General features: G+C 40.4%; 1 pseudogene; it reads right to left on the bottom strand.

Moving 5' to 3' along the window:
* Positions 1 to 4971: 4971 nt before the first annotated feature.
* Positions 4972 to 8992, bottom strand: LOC129480113 (cytochrome b-c1 complex subunit 6, mitochondrial-like; annotated as a pseudogene).
* Between the last annotated feature and the right edge of the window lie 6450 nt (positions 8993 to 15442).

Genomic DNA, 15442 nt, shown 5'->3' with positions numbered 1-15442 from the left:
ATGTGATCATTTTTCCATATGTGTAACAGAGATTCTTGTTATGGCCTCCTTCACTGTGCAGAAGATTGGGGCAGTGTTTCAGCTGTAGTGAGTAGGTCTCAAGGATCATAATCCCAGCATCATGATCACACTCAACCATGTTTGTCTCAAATAAAGCCCTGGGGTTACAGGGTGTGGGTGGGCACCGGGGCAGCCCCCTACAGTGGGACTGGGTGGAACTCTGTGCGTGGATTGCAGCCGGTGAGGTGGACAGGGAAAGAACAGCATGAACAGGAAGGGAGCTGGCTGTTCCCACACTTTCCTAGGCCCTGTCCTTGCTCTTGGACGATTGCACTCACAGCCCAGTGTCACCTACCACCAGCACACTGACGACTTCCAGACACGTGCGTCCAGCTCCAGCTGCACTCCCAAATGCAGACCCAGCACTGGCCTGCCTGATAAATGCCTCCACCCGCATGCACAAAGGAGATATGAACATCTCCAAAACCATCTCACTGTGTCTTTCTTACCTAAAGACATTTCTTTGTGTCCCCAGTTCTGATTGTTGGGGCTATTATCTACCCACCCACCCCAAGAAAAAACACAGGATCACCCTGTCATTCTCTGACATTGCTCCCTTCTAATGGCTGGCAAGCCCAGTAGTCTTCCCGCAGGAGCAGAGCACACAGGGCAGTTGGCAGAAAGTCCTTTCGCCTGTCTTCAAGGCTAGCTCACCCCATCTCTGTCTATCAGGAATTTCCTCTATTAATTATAAACCCTGGAAAAAATGGTGATTTCTCCAGTCTCCTGTGCCAGTGAGAGACACTGTTAATGAATGACAAGGACTCCAGATCCATAAATTAAATAAAAATGTATAAACTTGCCAGTTAATAACTTGAGCAAAAATGGCATCTAGTGGATTACTGATTGGCATTAGCAATTATTTCCAACACGGCTGATGAGACAAATCAACTGAGGAATCTATTTTAAAAATCCAGTCTCCTGGAACATGCCCTCAGGAAGGCAGCCAGCTTACAGACAGGACTCCCAGGTAAATATGAACTTCAGATAAACTGCGAATTGTGGTTTATTCTAAATATGTTCCATGTAATATTTGAGACATCCTTTTATTTAATAAAATATTTGCTGCTTACCTGAAATTTAGATCTAGCTAAGAATCCTATGTTTTTATTTGCCAAATCTTGCAACTCTGACAGGCCTACAGAATCAAATATCTTTTGAGCCCTTGGGATGGGCTAAATCTGAAATTTCACACAAGCCTGACTGGTCATCAGTGGGGACTAGGGGCCCTGGTGAGGGGACAGCAGTTCTGTTCCAGACCCTCTGCAGAGCTGCACAGCCTCCCTCAGAATCAGGGGACTCAGCCCTTCACACCCAATGGGACCAGGCGGTGCCATGGCTGGAGTTTCTCAGAGGGCCTAAGTGCCAGGCAAAGCTGGCTCATGACGCACTCGTGGCTTTGAGAAGCACCATAATGTATCAGAGTAAAAAATAAACAAAACTGAAGTCCAGAGAACTCTGCTCATCTGCTGCTTTCTCTATTTACCAGCTGTACAACCTTGGAAAGCCACTTAAGCTCTGTGATCCTCATGCATTTGTTTTTTTCATTAAAGAAATATTTATTGGGTGCCCTTTATGCGCAAGGTCCTCTGCCAGGCCCTGGGGATTTAACAATGAATAAGGCAGGCATGGTTCTGTGCTCACAGAGGGCACACATGTGTAACAGACAAGTAACTAAAAATGTGAAGGCTGTGAATGAAACAAACAGGGTGCTGCTTGGAGTATGAGGTGGGTGGGGGCATCTGGGCTGCATGGTCCCCCAGAAGCTGTGTCTGAAAAGGTGACAATTAAGCTGAGACCAGCAGGATGAAGAGAAGCCAGCCATCAGTGAGCCTGGATGTAGTAACTACATCCTTTATTTTCTGTGTTCTCATGTTTTTGACATCTGGGGCCTTGCTGACCCCAAAGGGGCTGCCCCTCCCAGCGTTAACCAGTTCCTAAAGATCGGAAACGGAAACGGCTCAACCGTACATACCTTTCACGTGCAAAGCAGCCAATCCAGAGTCCATACCCCAACCCCTCCTTCATGGGGCTCTCCTGCAACATTGCTAAGCTCATTTTGTTTCTAGAAGGGTCTCACAGATTCCTTGGGATTTTCTGTAGTGCTAATCATGTCATCTGCAAATGGAGAGAGTTTTATTTTTTCTTTCAAATCTGCATGTCTTTTATATCCTTTTCTTGCATTATTGTACTGGCTAGAGCTTCCAGCACAATGCTGAATAAAAGTGGTGAGTACAGACATCCTTGCCTTTCCCCTGTCTTAGAAGGAAAGCACCATTAAACATAATGCTAACTGCAATTTTTTTAATAAATGATCTTTATCAAATTGAGGATGTTCTCCCTCTCTTCCTATTTTTTCTGAGAGTTTTTCATCATAAGTGAATATTAGATTTTGGCAAATTCTTTTTTCCGCATCAACTTTAGTCTGTTACTGTGGTGAATTACACTGATGACTTTTTTAATATTAAATCATCATTGTATCCCTAGAAAAAAAAACCCACTTGAAATAGTGCATATTTCCTTTTATAAATTGCTGAATTCTATTCTCTAAGATTTTGTACTGTCTGGTTTTGGTATGAGACCAGTCTGGTTTTGGTATTACTTACTTCACAAAGATGAACTGGTGTTCCCTTACATTTTCTGGAAAAGATTTTTGTATAGAATTGGTGTCAATTCATCCTTCAACATTTGGTAGAAGTATCCAGTGAAACTATCTGGGCTTGGAAATTTCCTTTTTAGGAGATGTTTAATTACAAATTCAATTTTCTTTAAGTTACAACACTAACCAAAATAACTATTTCACATCGGCAGAGTTGCAGAACTTTGTGTTTTCTGATGAATTAGTTCATTTCATCTAAGTTGTCAAATTTGCATGTGTAGAGTTGTTCATAGTAACCCACATCATATTAATGTCTACAGGTCTGCAGTGATATATCAGGTTTCACTCCTGATATTTGTAATTTGTGTATTTATTCTTTCTTTGCCAGTCTTTCTAGAGGTTTATCAATTTTATTGATCTCTTCAAAGAATCATTTTTGTTTCATTGATTTTTTTCTATTTTTTTTTGCTTTCAATCTCATTGATATCTGTCCTTTATTTTTTCCTTCCTTCTGCTTACATTTTGAAGTTTTCAAACTTCTTGAGTCAGGAGCCTGGATTATTGATTTTCAATTTTCTCCTTTTCTAGTGCATGTGTTAAGCGATACAAACGTTGCTCTCAGCACTGCCTTAGATGTGCACCCATACATTTTGATATGTTGTGTTTTCATTTTCCCTCAGTTCAGTGTATTTTTTAATTCCTTCAAGACTTCCTCTTTGTCCCATGGGATTTTTACAAGTATGCTGTTGCGTTTCCATGTGTTCGGAAATTTTCTGATCATTTTTCTGTATTGATTTTGAGTTTGATTCCATAATATTAGATAATGTGCTCTGCACAATTTCAATTCTTCTGAATTTGTTAAGGTTTGTTTTATGGTTCAGCATATGTTCTATGCTGCTATCTACTTTGTGGGCCTGAAAAAAATGTGTATTCTGCTGTTGTTAGACAGATTATTCTATAAATGTTAACCATATACTGTTGGTTGAGGGAATTTTTGAGTTCTTTTATATCCTTACTGATTTTATGTCTAGTTATTCTAGCAATTGTTGAGTGAGGGACACTGAAGTCTTCAACTATAATTGTAGATTTGTCTAGTTCTCCTTTAAGTTCCATCAGTTTTTGCTTCACACATTTTGCAGCTCTTTTAGATGGCTGTCTTCTTGGTGTACTGACCCTTCATCATTAACAATGTTCCTCTCTGCCTCTGGTAATTTTCTTTGCTCTGAAATCTACTTTATTGCTTATTAATATAGCCATTCCTACTTTCTTTTGATTAATGTTTGTATAGATATCTTTTTCCATTTTTTTGTTTTCAAACTACCTGTATCATTATTTTGAAGTGAGTTTCCTACAGACAATGTACAGTTGAGCCCTGCTTTTTAATTCACTCTGTCAATCTCTGCTTTTTATTGCTGCATTAAGACTATTTATATTTAACATCATTAATGGTGTGTTAGGACTTAAGGCTGCGACTTTACTTTTTGCAGATCACAGAACTTTATTAAGATGGAATCACTGCAAATTACATAGAAGCTACTAGCCTAAGCCAAAATCTATGAGGTTCATATGAACTTACAGTTATACAAATAAGAAACAAATGGCAATAAACATACGTGTGCATGTGTCTTTATAGCAGCATGATTTACAATCCTTTGGGTATATACCCAGTAATGGGATGGCTGGGTCAAATGGTATTTCTAGTTCTAGATCCCTGAGGAATCACCACACCGACTTCCACAATGGTTGAACTAGATTACAGTCCCACCAACAGTGTAAAAGTGTTCCTATTTCTCCACATCCTCTCCAGCACCAAATGTCCAACAATGATAGATTGGATTAAGAAAATGTGGCACATACACACCATGGAATACTATGCAGCCACAAAAAATGATGAGTTAATGTCCTTTGTAGGGACATGGATAAAGCTGGAAACCATCATTCTCAACAAACTATCGCAAGGACAAAAAACCAAACACCACATGTTCTCATTCATAGGTGAGAATTGAACAATGAGAACACATGGACACAGGAAGGGGAACATCACACACTGGGGACTGTTGTGGGGTTGGGGGAGGGGGGAGGGATAGCATTGGGAGATATACCTAATGCTAAATGACGAGTTGATGGGTGTGGCACACCAACATGGCACACGTATACATATGTAACAAACGTGCATGTTGTGCACATGTACCCTAAAACTTAAAGTATAATAATAATTTTTAAAAAAAGAAAAAAAAAGAAACAAATGGCATATTCAAAACTGTAAAGAAATATCCTGATGCCCAGGTGATGAAGGCTGGAGTGAATAAGTCCTCACATTTATTTCAAGTTGTTAAGGAGTTTGTGGGCAAAGCAATGGTCCCTTGCATGCAAGAAGTCAAAGAGCTCCTCTTGCAATCCTCTTCTGTATGTGATTGAGAGGATACACGCTTGTCACAGAGCTCTAGCTGCTTCCAGGCCTTTACACATTTCTCCAACTGCTCGCATTGCTGTCTCACTGTTGTTAGGGGATTCACTCATTCCTCCTCTTCCTCTTCCTCCTTCTTAGGATCTCAGGACCTGCTCAGCATCTTTTGCTCATCCTCCAGTCCCGTGTCTGGCTACAGTTCCAGAGTCAATACGAGCAGCAACAGCGGCACCTAATCGACTTCGGGATCAAAAAGGACTTGAATATTTTGTTTTGTTTTTTATTTCTCTGTTTTCCTTTACTTGCTTTGCTGTGGGTTACTTGAACTTTTAGAATTCTATTTTGCTTTATACTGTTTTTGAATGTGCAGCTCTTTGAGTAGCTTTTGTGTATATGGCTGCTGTAGTATTACACCATATATACAAAATATCACAGTCTAATGGTGTCATTATTTCATCAGCTCAAGTGAAGTATAAGCACCTATCTTTTTATAAGTCAATTTATCCCCCTCCATTTATAATTGTCTTGAGTTGTTTATGGTCACCCTGCATAGGATGAATCCCTTCCAAAATTTGATATAGATGTCAAGACTAACGATACCATATTCACCCCAAGAGAAAATGGAACGGTTCATGACTCACATAATGAGGCTTTCTGAAAAGAGCACCATGGCTCACAAGCAGTGCCAAAAATGGCTTGAGAGAGCAGAGAAAAGCTTGGGGTATTTATGGTGGTTAGGGAGTAGGGCCAGAGCGTAGGTTCCTGCATGTGATTCAAACCTCCCCTGGCTGAAGGAGGGAGAACCCAGGCTTTCTTTATCAGTTTGCCCAGATGTGAAGCAGAAACAGGAGGAAGGATGAGGCTTCAAAGCTGTCAACCATCAAACATCAAAAAACTGGATCAAGCTCTGTGACATCATTATTTCATCTACAAACATGTAAAGTTTGTCTCTCCATCTTTTATGTTAAATAGATATTTTCTAATGTACCATTTTAATTCCCTTGTTTCCTTAAGATTGTTTTTGAGTTATTTTTCTTAGTGGTTGCTATGGGGATTATACTTCCTTCTAACTTATAAGAATCTAGTTCAAGTTAATACCAACTTAATTTTAATGGTATATAAAAACTTTTGTTTCTATACAGCTCCATTCTCTTCATTTCTTTCTTTGTGCAATTGTCATCATAGAAATTACATCTTTTTGTACACCCATTAACACAGTGTTATAATTATTACTTTATCACATTGACTTTTAAATCAGAAATGAGGAAAAAAAGAAAAAACATTATATCATATTTTACATTTACCTATGAGGTGCTTGTATTTCTTCGTGTGGATTTGACCTACTACCTAGTGTCCTTTCATTTTATCCTGAAGGACTCCCTTTAGCATTGTGTGGGGGGCAGGTCTACTAATGACAAACTTCATCTCTTAAATTTACCTGAGAATGTCTTAATTTCGCCTCCATTTTTGAAGAACGATTTTGCTGTATATAAAATTTTTGGTTGACATACTTTTTTCCCCCACATCAGAGTTTGATTTAGTACTGTTGTGAACACACAGAATCTGAAAAAAATCCAATGCAAACAGAATAGATTTCTTGGGATCTAATATTTTTTAATTGCCTGACAACCTACCCTCTAAGAAAACCTATTTAAGGGAGGCAAATTATTTTGGTAAGATGAGTATAAGAGGCAGTAGGAGGAAGGTAAGAAAAATTACCACTACATATTGCAGAAACATACTGGAAGGCAAATATAGTCCAAAGAAAAATATCCACTGAAAAAAAAAATGTTGAATGTTGACAGTAGAACTAGCACCCTGAGCCCAGGTCAATAATTTTAGCCAAACAAAATTTAAAAGACCTTGCTCAATCCTGAAGTTAGTGAAGGAATATAGGAGGGCTGTGTGTTAATGTGACACATGAAATCAAAGAGCACTACTATTCAAGGGGCATAATGTCTTGATCTTAGGATCAAATACTCTAGGCCTTGAGCTGGAGAGTCTGCATTACAGTAGAAAAATGGGAAGTGCTTTATGCACATGGATTCAGGACATACCAGCAACCTACATGTGCAGCATTGTCTAAGCCGTAATGATCTTCCTCATCTCCCACTGAAGGTAAATGTAAGAATCTCTGGCTGGGCGCGGTGGCTCACGCCTGTAATCCCAGTACTCTGGGAGGTCGAGGTGAGCAGATCACAACATCAGGAGATCAAGACAATCCTGGCCAACATGGTGAAATCCCGTCTCTACTAAAAATAAAAAATTAGCTGGGTGTGGAGGTGCATGCCTGTAATCCCAGCTACTCAGGAGGCTGAGGCAGAAAAATCGCTTGAACCAGGGAGTCAGAGGTTGCAGTGAGCTGAGATCATGCCACTGCACTCCAGCTTGGCAACAGTGAGACTCCATTTCCAAAAAAGAAAAAAGAAGAAATCTTCTAGTCTGTAAGAAGAAATCTCTTACAGAATTTTGATAGAAAGTTGGGTCTTCCCCCTCCCCTGTCGTCGTTTCTTCTTCTTCTTCTTTTCTTCTTCTTCTTCTTTTCTTCTTCTTCTTCTTCTTCTTCTTCTTTTCTTCTTCTTCTTCTTTTCTTCTTCTTCTTCTTTTCTTCTTCTTTTCTTCTTCTTCTTTTCTTCTTCTTCTTCTTTTCTTCTTTCTTCTTTCTTCTTTTTCTTCTTCTTCTTCTTCTTCTTCTTCTTTCTTCTTCTTCTTCTCCTTCTTCTTTCTTCTTCTTTCTTCTTCTTCTCTTCTTCTCTTCTTCTTCTTCCTCCTCTGCTTCTTCTCCTTCTCCTTCTTCTTCTTCCTCTTCTTCCTCATAAGGAAACCAAACATTTATACTTGTTACACCCCCTGAAGCTGAAAGCAATAAAGAATGAACACATACAGCAAGTTGCTAGGTGCATCTCTGTTTAGGAATTGCCTTAACATTGGGCTTCTATTGACAGAACCAGGGAGGAGGTTGCCTCAGACCTTCCTGAAGCTCCATTGTCCCCTGGCTGAGCAGACCACAGCTAATTTTAAGTGGCAAAAGAAATGAAAACAAATTCCTCCAGGATGAGAAGTGTGATTTCTGGCTAAAACAGTGCTCTTACATGGGGTATATGAGCACATTCAACCACCACTAGAATAGAACCTGAGAGTGCGCACATGGTGCTAACTGCTGGAAAGCTTTCAGTTAGATAACAATGGAAGAATGCCTGAGTTTTTAGATAATTTTAGACATTGGGATATGGTTAACAGGTTGTGTTCAGGGTCTACTCTTGATATTGTCTAAATAAAAACAAAAATAACTGCCTAAAGAGAACATCTACATCCTAAATGACAAAACATTATCTGGGTGAAAGGATGATTTAACTCATGAAACTCAAGAACACAAGAACAACAACTGTAATAGTTTCCTTGAACACAGTGGCTAGAAGGGCAAAGCATTTTTCTACATAAAACATTAAAATTTTCCCACTACTCCAAAGGAATCCAATAAATAACTGTACAGTGAAAGGGCCTGGATCAAAACTGGAAGTGACACCGGCACCCGATGAACATAAGTCACAGGTCCCTATGCAGATCCCAGGTTTGAGTCGTCCAAGAACGCACCACCCCCACTGGCCTGTGGTTTCATCTTTCCCCAATGGGAATGGCCAGAGGGTCCAAGCTGCTTTACAGAAGACTGTTCCATCTGGTAAGCCCGGTGCTGAGCTAAGCCAAGATGACAACACAAAAAGTGGTCAAAGCCAAGGTTTCCTCAAGCTGCCTTTGTCTTCTTCCCACGGCCTGGCCTGAGCCCTGCAGCCGGGCCCCATGAGGCGAGTTCTTCGCCGGGCCTCCCCACCCAAGCTGGGGCAAGTCCGCTGCCCATCCAGAGGCGAAGAGCTCCGGGGCTGACTCCACGGCGGTACTTTGCTAGGGGTCCCGGTAGGTGTTCTCATGCTGCAAGCTCTGGAATGAGGCCCTGCATTCGGCCAGGCACCACTCCAAGGGATCCTCGAGAGCAAGGGCCATGAAGAGTCTCTGGAACGCCACCACTGCGCCATTAGAAGCGCTCGGGGAGAAGCTGCGTCTGGGTTGCAGGCAGCGGGAGATGCAGTCCAGGAGGAGCTGCAGCAGCCGTCGGGCCAGCAGCCTTTGCGGCAGTGTTGCTTTATGCTAGGGACGTTGACTTGACTGCAGCCATGCACCTGCAAATCCTTTCTCTCCCAAACGCAGCCTAGTTCACCCATGAGGACGTGCTTCCTTTGACTGGAGTTGCAGCATTGGCTGCTCAGGCGACTGCTATTGCCCAGGTTAAACTGCACTTTCCAAGGGATGGGCTGATCATGGTCTTGAACCTGGAGGGGATTCCTATCTCTCACTGCCCTCTCCTCCTCTTCCGCAGAAGCCAGGGCACAAGGTGCCCGCCAGTTTCACCATCTCGCGTGCACACGCGGGGCGCAGAACGCGGCAGGTGCAGACCCAGGCGCATGGCCCCTCCGAGTCCCACATCCCCATCCTCCAGGCGGGCGCCACCCCGCATGGGCAGTTGACGTGTTTTCCTTCAGCAGTTGACGTGTTTTCCTTCAGCATTTTGAATACGTCATCCCACTGCCTTCTGTTCCCCATTTCTGATTTTTAAAAAATTAACTGTTAATCTCATTGAGGATCACAGGTAGTGATAAATCACTTCTCTCTTGCTGCTTTCAAGATTCTCTCTTTGTTTTTGTTTTTGCCAGTTTGTTTATGAGGTGCGGAGGTGTGGATCTCTGAGTTTATTGTACTTGGAGATCACTGAGCTTCTTGCATGTAGAGATGAAAGTTTTTCATCAAATTTGTGGGGGTTTAGCCCTTATTTCTTCATATATTTTTACCATCCCTTTCCCTCATCTCCTTCCGGGACTCTCATTATACATATTGTGTATGCTTGATCGTGTCCCACAGATCTCTTAGCCTCTGTTTCTTTTTCTTTATTCTTTTTTCTTTCTATTCCTTAGACTGTATATTTTCAATTGACCTACCTTTAAGTTCACTGATTCTTTCACCAGCCCAAATATCCCATTCAGCCTCTCTAGTGAACTTTTTTCAATTCAGTTATTATTTTCAGCTCTAGAATTTCTATTGATTTTTTTGTATAATTCTATCACTTGTTGATATCTTCTATTTGATGAAACATTATTCTCATACTTTCCTTTAGTTCTTTAGATATGATTTCCTTGGTTCTTTATATTTAAAATAGCTTCAGTATTATTTAGTAAGGACAATGTATAGACTTCCTCAAGGACAGTTTCTATTGACTGCTTTGTACCCCTATACATGGTCCATATTTTCTTGTTTCTTTGAATGTTGAAACTGGACATTTTAAATGATGTAATGTGGCTGCTCTGAAATTCAGGTTCTCTCCACTCCCTGGGATTTCTTTTTGTTGCCATTTATTGTTGTTCTTGCCACTGCTGTTTGTTTGTTTTAGTGAGTTTCCTGAATTAATATTGTAGACTCTGCCTTTTTGTCATAAATGACCACAGAAGTCTCTGCTCAGTTAGCTCAGTGGACAGCTCACAATTGTGCATAGATTTTCTTAACTGTCTGAAGCCAGTAAGTCTCCCAGTTGTTGCCAAGGGGCTGTGAGTACGTTTTGGGAAATGCCTTCTACAATCAGCCAAGTAGTTGACAGCTCTCCCTTAGGCTCTCCTTTTTGCTCTTCAGAACCTCAATATCAGCCAGAAGTGAGAGCTTAGAGCTTCTCAGCTCCTTCCTGAACACATGCACAGCCCTGGGCATTTGCACAACCCTGTTCATGCAAGTGGCATTCCAGGTTCCCAGGATGTGTCAGAGTTTTTCAAAGCCTCCTTTGGACGTCTCAGTCTCCAGCTTTTCCCTTTGGGTTTTTATGGTCAGCTTGTCATTTGCCCCAACTATTATCATCACCTCAGGCAGCAGTGATACTAAATCATCACCACTGATTGTTTTTGACAAATGTCACTGAGGAAAAGGTTATTTGCACTGGGCAAACTCTGAGTCAGACCAAATAAAGACAACTCTTATGAGTGGGGAATGACTAGCAGGTCAAACAATGGCAGTTCTCTGGGAATGGGTCTTTGGAGAAGCTGCAGCCCCATTCTGGCCCCTCCACTGGCTGCCGGGCTGCTGTCTTTTACCTATGCTGTGGTCTGTTGGCTTCCAAGGCTACTGCCAAGCTGTACAGGGAAGACAGAAATAGGGCTCATTAAAATGCTATAAAGCTTGCTGTTCTTACCACAACTCAATGTTTTTCTTGAGTAAATGCTTTCCAGATTGTGACAAGCTTTGTTAGTTTCCAGAGTTCTGCAAAAGTTAATTTTCACAATTCTTAGCAGTGTTATTATTAGTTTTACAATAAGGAGGAGAGGGGTTTGAGATCCTTGCTCCACCATCCCCACTGACATCCTCTTCACATGCTGGTAGAACTATATTAGAGTTATAATTTTTGTTTTGGTTGTCAAACAAACTAAAAAACTTAGGAGAAGAAAAGACTATTGGGCTTAACCATGTTTTTGTTCATCATGTTCTTGCTTCCTTCCTGATGTTCTCAGATTTTTCTTATCATTTCCTGTTTAGAGAACTTCCTATAGCCAATCTTTTACAGTAGGTCTGCTGGCAACAAATTCTCTTAGCTTTCCTTCATCTTTAATATTTTGATTTTCCCTTCATTCTTGAAGGATATTTTCACTGAATATAAGATTCTGGGTTGACAGTTCTCTTTTTCAGCACTTGTTATGCCACTTTTTTCTAGCATTGGAGGTTTGATCTTGATTAATCTATTGTAATTTGAACTGTTTTTCCCTGTGGGTAAGGAGGTGTTTTTCTGTCTTGTTGCTTTCGAGACTTTTCTGTCTTTAGTTTTCAGAAGTTTGACTGGGGTGTGCCTTGGTGTGGATCTCTTTGGGTTTATCCTGTTTGGGGTTCACTCAGCTTCTGGAGTTTTGTAGGTTTCTGGACTTCACCAAATTTTGGAAGTTTTCAACCATTATTTCTTGCAGTACTTTTTCAGTATCTTCTTCATCCTCTCCAGGTGGTAATTATTCCATTTTTAATATTCTACTAGATTATATTGTATCAGTCTATGAATACGCTGCTTGGTAAGTACAGTTAATTATTTAGAATTTTTATCTATAGTCGTAACTGAAAATGGTCTTGTTATAGGTTTGGAATTATGGTTGCAGTAGCCTTATAAAACAAATGGTGGAACTTTGTAACTTTTTCTATGATCTAAAATAGCTTAAAACAGAAATGACATACTATAATTAGCTCCTCTCAAAATCTATTTGAATTTTTTTTTTGAGACAGAGTCTTGCTTAGTTGCCCAGGCTGGAGTACAGTGGAGCAATCTCGGCTCACTGCAGGCTCGGCCCCCCCAGTTCACGCCATTCTCCTCCCTCAGCCTCCTGAGTAGCTGGGACTACAGGAGCCCACCACCATACCCAGCTAAATTTTTTTGTATTTTTGATAGAGACAGGGTTTCACCATGTTAGCCAGGATGGTCTTTATCTCCTGACCTCATGATCTGCCTGCCTTGGCCTCCCAAAGTGCTGGGATCACAGGCGTGAGCCACCACACCTGACCTCAATTTTTTTTAATTAAAGCTATCTAAGTACTTTTCTCACCTCTTCTGTCACTTTTGATCTGTTTAGTATTCTCCTCCTTTGCAGGTTAATTTTGGTGATTATCTTAGTCTGTTCACACTGCTTTGTCAAAATCTCATTAAGTGGGTAGCTTATAAACAACAGGAATTTGTTTCTCACAGCTCTGGGGGCTGGGAAGTCCAAGATCAAGGAATCAGCAGATTTGGTATCTGGTGAAAGCCTGCCTTCTGGTTCACAGACAGCACTTTTTTGCTGTGTCCTCACATGATGAATGGGGGAAGGAGTCTCTCTTGGGCCTCTTCTATAAGGGCACTAACCCCATTCATGAGAGCTCCACTCCCATGACCTAGTCACCCCCAAAAGAGCTCACGTCCAAATACCATCACCTTGGGGTTAGGACTTCAATATATGAATTTGGGAGGGGACACAAACATTCAGACCATAGCAGTGGTTTACATTTTTCCTAGAAAATCATCTATTTCTTATATATTTTCTATTCATATTTGATGTCACTGAGTTACATATTATACTACTACAATTTTTAATATCTCTGTTATATCTGTAGCTAGTTTTGCTTTCTCTCCTTTTTCTTAAGCAAGCTTGTTGGGTATTTGTAAATTTAATTGGTCTTTTGAAAGAATCAGCTTTTGTACATTTAATTTGTCTTCTGTAAAAAACTTTTTGGTTTTATTTATCACCGCTACTATTTTAATGTCATTAATTCTAACTTTCATCTTTGTCAATTGCCTCCTTCTACATTGTTCATTTCTTTGGTTCTTCTCTTGGGTTTATGATGTATAAAACCAACTTCTTTTAGCTCCTCAGTCTGAGTCCATGTGTGATTCAGTTTTGTGGACTTCAAACCACCCAGGACATTGCTTAGCAAAGCAGGTACAGCAAGAATGAGTGGATGAAATTATTGACAATGGATCTCATGGTGCTGAAAGTCTCCTCATCTATAGCCACATGGCTGGGGTGCCAAAAAACTTTATGAAATGTGTATCTTTGCCTTCAGAGAGGTTAATTTCCCAGGAGTTGGGGTTGGAGGAGAAAAAGCCTGAAAGCCAAAGAATGCAAGGTCACATTAAAGTGTCATCAGAGGAGTAGAGGCTGCAAATCATTTCAGTTCTGCTGGGTCCAACCCAGTTCCTTCTTAGCTTCTTGCTTTGCATTCTGGTAACAAATGTGAGGACGTCTAAGAAGAAGGCTATTTTACTCAAAATCCTGGTGCTACAAACAAGAATATTGCACACACTTCTCTAGTGGATAGAGCTTGTGACTTAAGCCCCCTCACTCAGGCATTGTAAAGGATGCTAGAGACACCACAGGTACATTTTGGAGCTTGAAATTAATCAAAAGATCAACAACATCTCAGCGTTTTTTGAACACCTTGCAAAATATACAAGTTTAAAATGTTCTCCTAACTCCCTCTAAACTCCTAAAAGCTCGACAATGATTTGGTTCTCCCAATTTCCTGGAACAATTGTACCCATTGGATTGGACAGCCTCAGCTGGTGGCCATGTGTGCTATAAGAATCATCCATTGTAGACATTAGAGTTGGAGAATATTTCCCTGGTTCAAGCAAAAAAGCTCTTCTATATTTCTGTCATAACAGTCATTTCCACAGTAAACTCTATAGGCCTCTTTGTAAATTTGGAGGCTGAGCAAAGAGGAGAGAGACATTTCCCCTCTTTCGAGAGTAGGCACGTGAGTACCTTAGAGGCACAAACAGCTCTCAAGACTCACTGTCATGCCACTTGGTTTCCAATTCTTTGCTTTCAGCAAAATTGAAGGAAAACCTAGTGAATTTGTCAGCTGACAAATCACTGAAAATAATATTTGATGGTAGATTACTATTTGATTTTTGGCAAATAGCTAGGAAAGAGTTCAAAGTACTGACAAAACAAAACTCCATTCTCATCTACTTACATAAGAGAGTAAAGGTTGTCAGGATTAGATTTATAGAAACTGAAAATAAGTAATATTCATCTCTCTATGCATGAACTAATTTATTAAAATGTCCCATATATCTCCTTTAACACCAAATAAATAAATTTACCATAAAATTTTTACTTTTATGTACTGTCTCCAAATTTATAATATTTTCATGGCATTTTCATCAATTGCATACTAATAATATTATAATAATTCAACTAACAATAAACTTTTTTTATTATACTTTAAGTTTTAGGGTACATGTGCACAACGTGCAGGTTAGGTACATATGTATACATGTGCCATGTTGGTGTGCTGCACCCATTAACTCATCATTTAACATTAGGTATATCTCCTAATGCTATCCCTCCCCCCTCCTGTCACCCCACAACAGGCCTCGATGTGTGATGTTCCCCTTCCTGTGTCCATGTGTTCTCATTGTTCAATTCCCACCTGTGAGTGAGAACATGCGGTGTTTGGTTTTTTGTCCTTGCAATAGTTTGCTGAGAATGATGGTTAACAGCTTCATGCATGTCCCTACAAAGGACATGAAATCATCATTTTTTGTGGCTGTATAGTATTTCATGGTGTATATGTGCCACATTTTCTTAATCCAGTCTATCATTGTTGGACATTTGGCTGGTTCCGAGTCTTTACTATTATGAATAGTGCTGCAATAAACATACGTGTGCATGTGTCTTTATAGCAGCAAGATTTATAATCCTTTGAGTATATACCCAGTAATGGGATTGCTGAGTCAAATGGTATTTCTAGTTCTAGATCCCTGAGGAATCACCACACTGACTTCCACAATGGTTGAACTAGTTTACAGTCCCACCAACAGTGTCAAA

This window comes from Symphalangus syndactylus, chromosome 4 (genome assembly GCF_028878055.3).
Source record: "Symphalangus syndactylus isolate Jambi chromosome 4, NHGRI_mSymSyn1-v2.1_pri, whole genome shotgun sequence".
Taxonomy (NCBI): Eukaryota; Metazoa; Chordata; class Mammalia; order Primates; family Hylobatidae; genus Symphalangus; species Symphalangus syndactylus.
The sequence above is the reverse complement of the archived record's forward strand: the minus strand, read 5'-3'. Positions and strand labels throughout refer to the sequence as shown.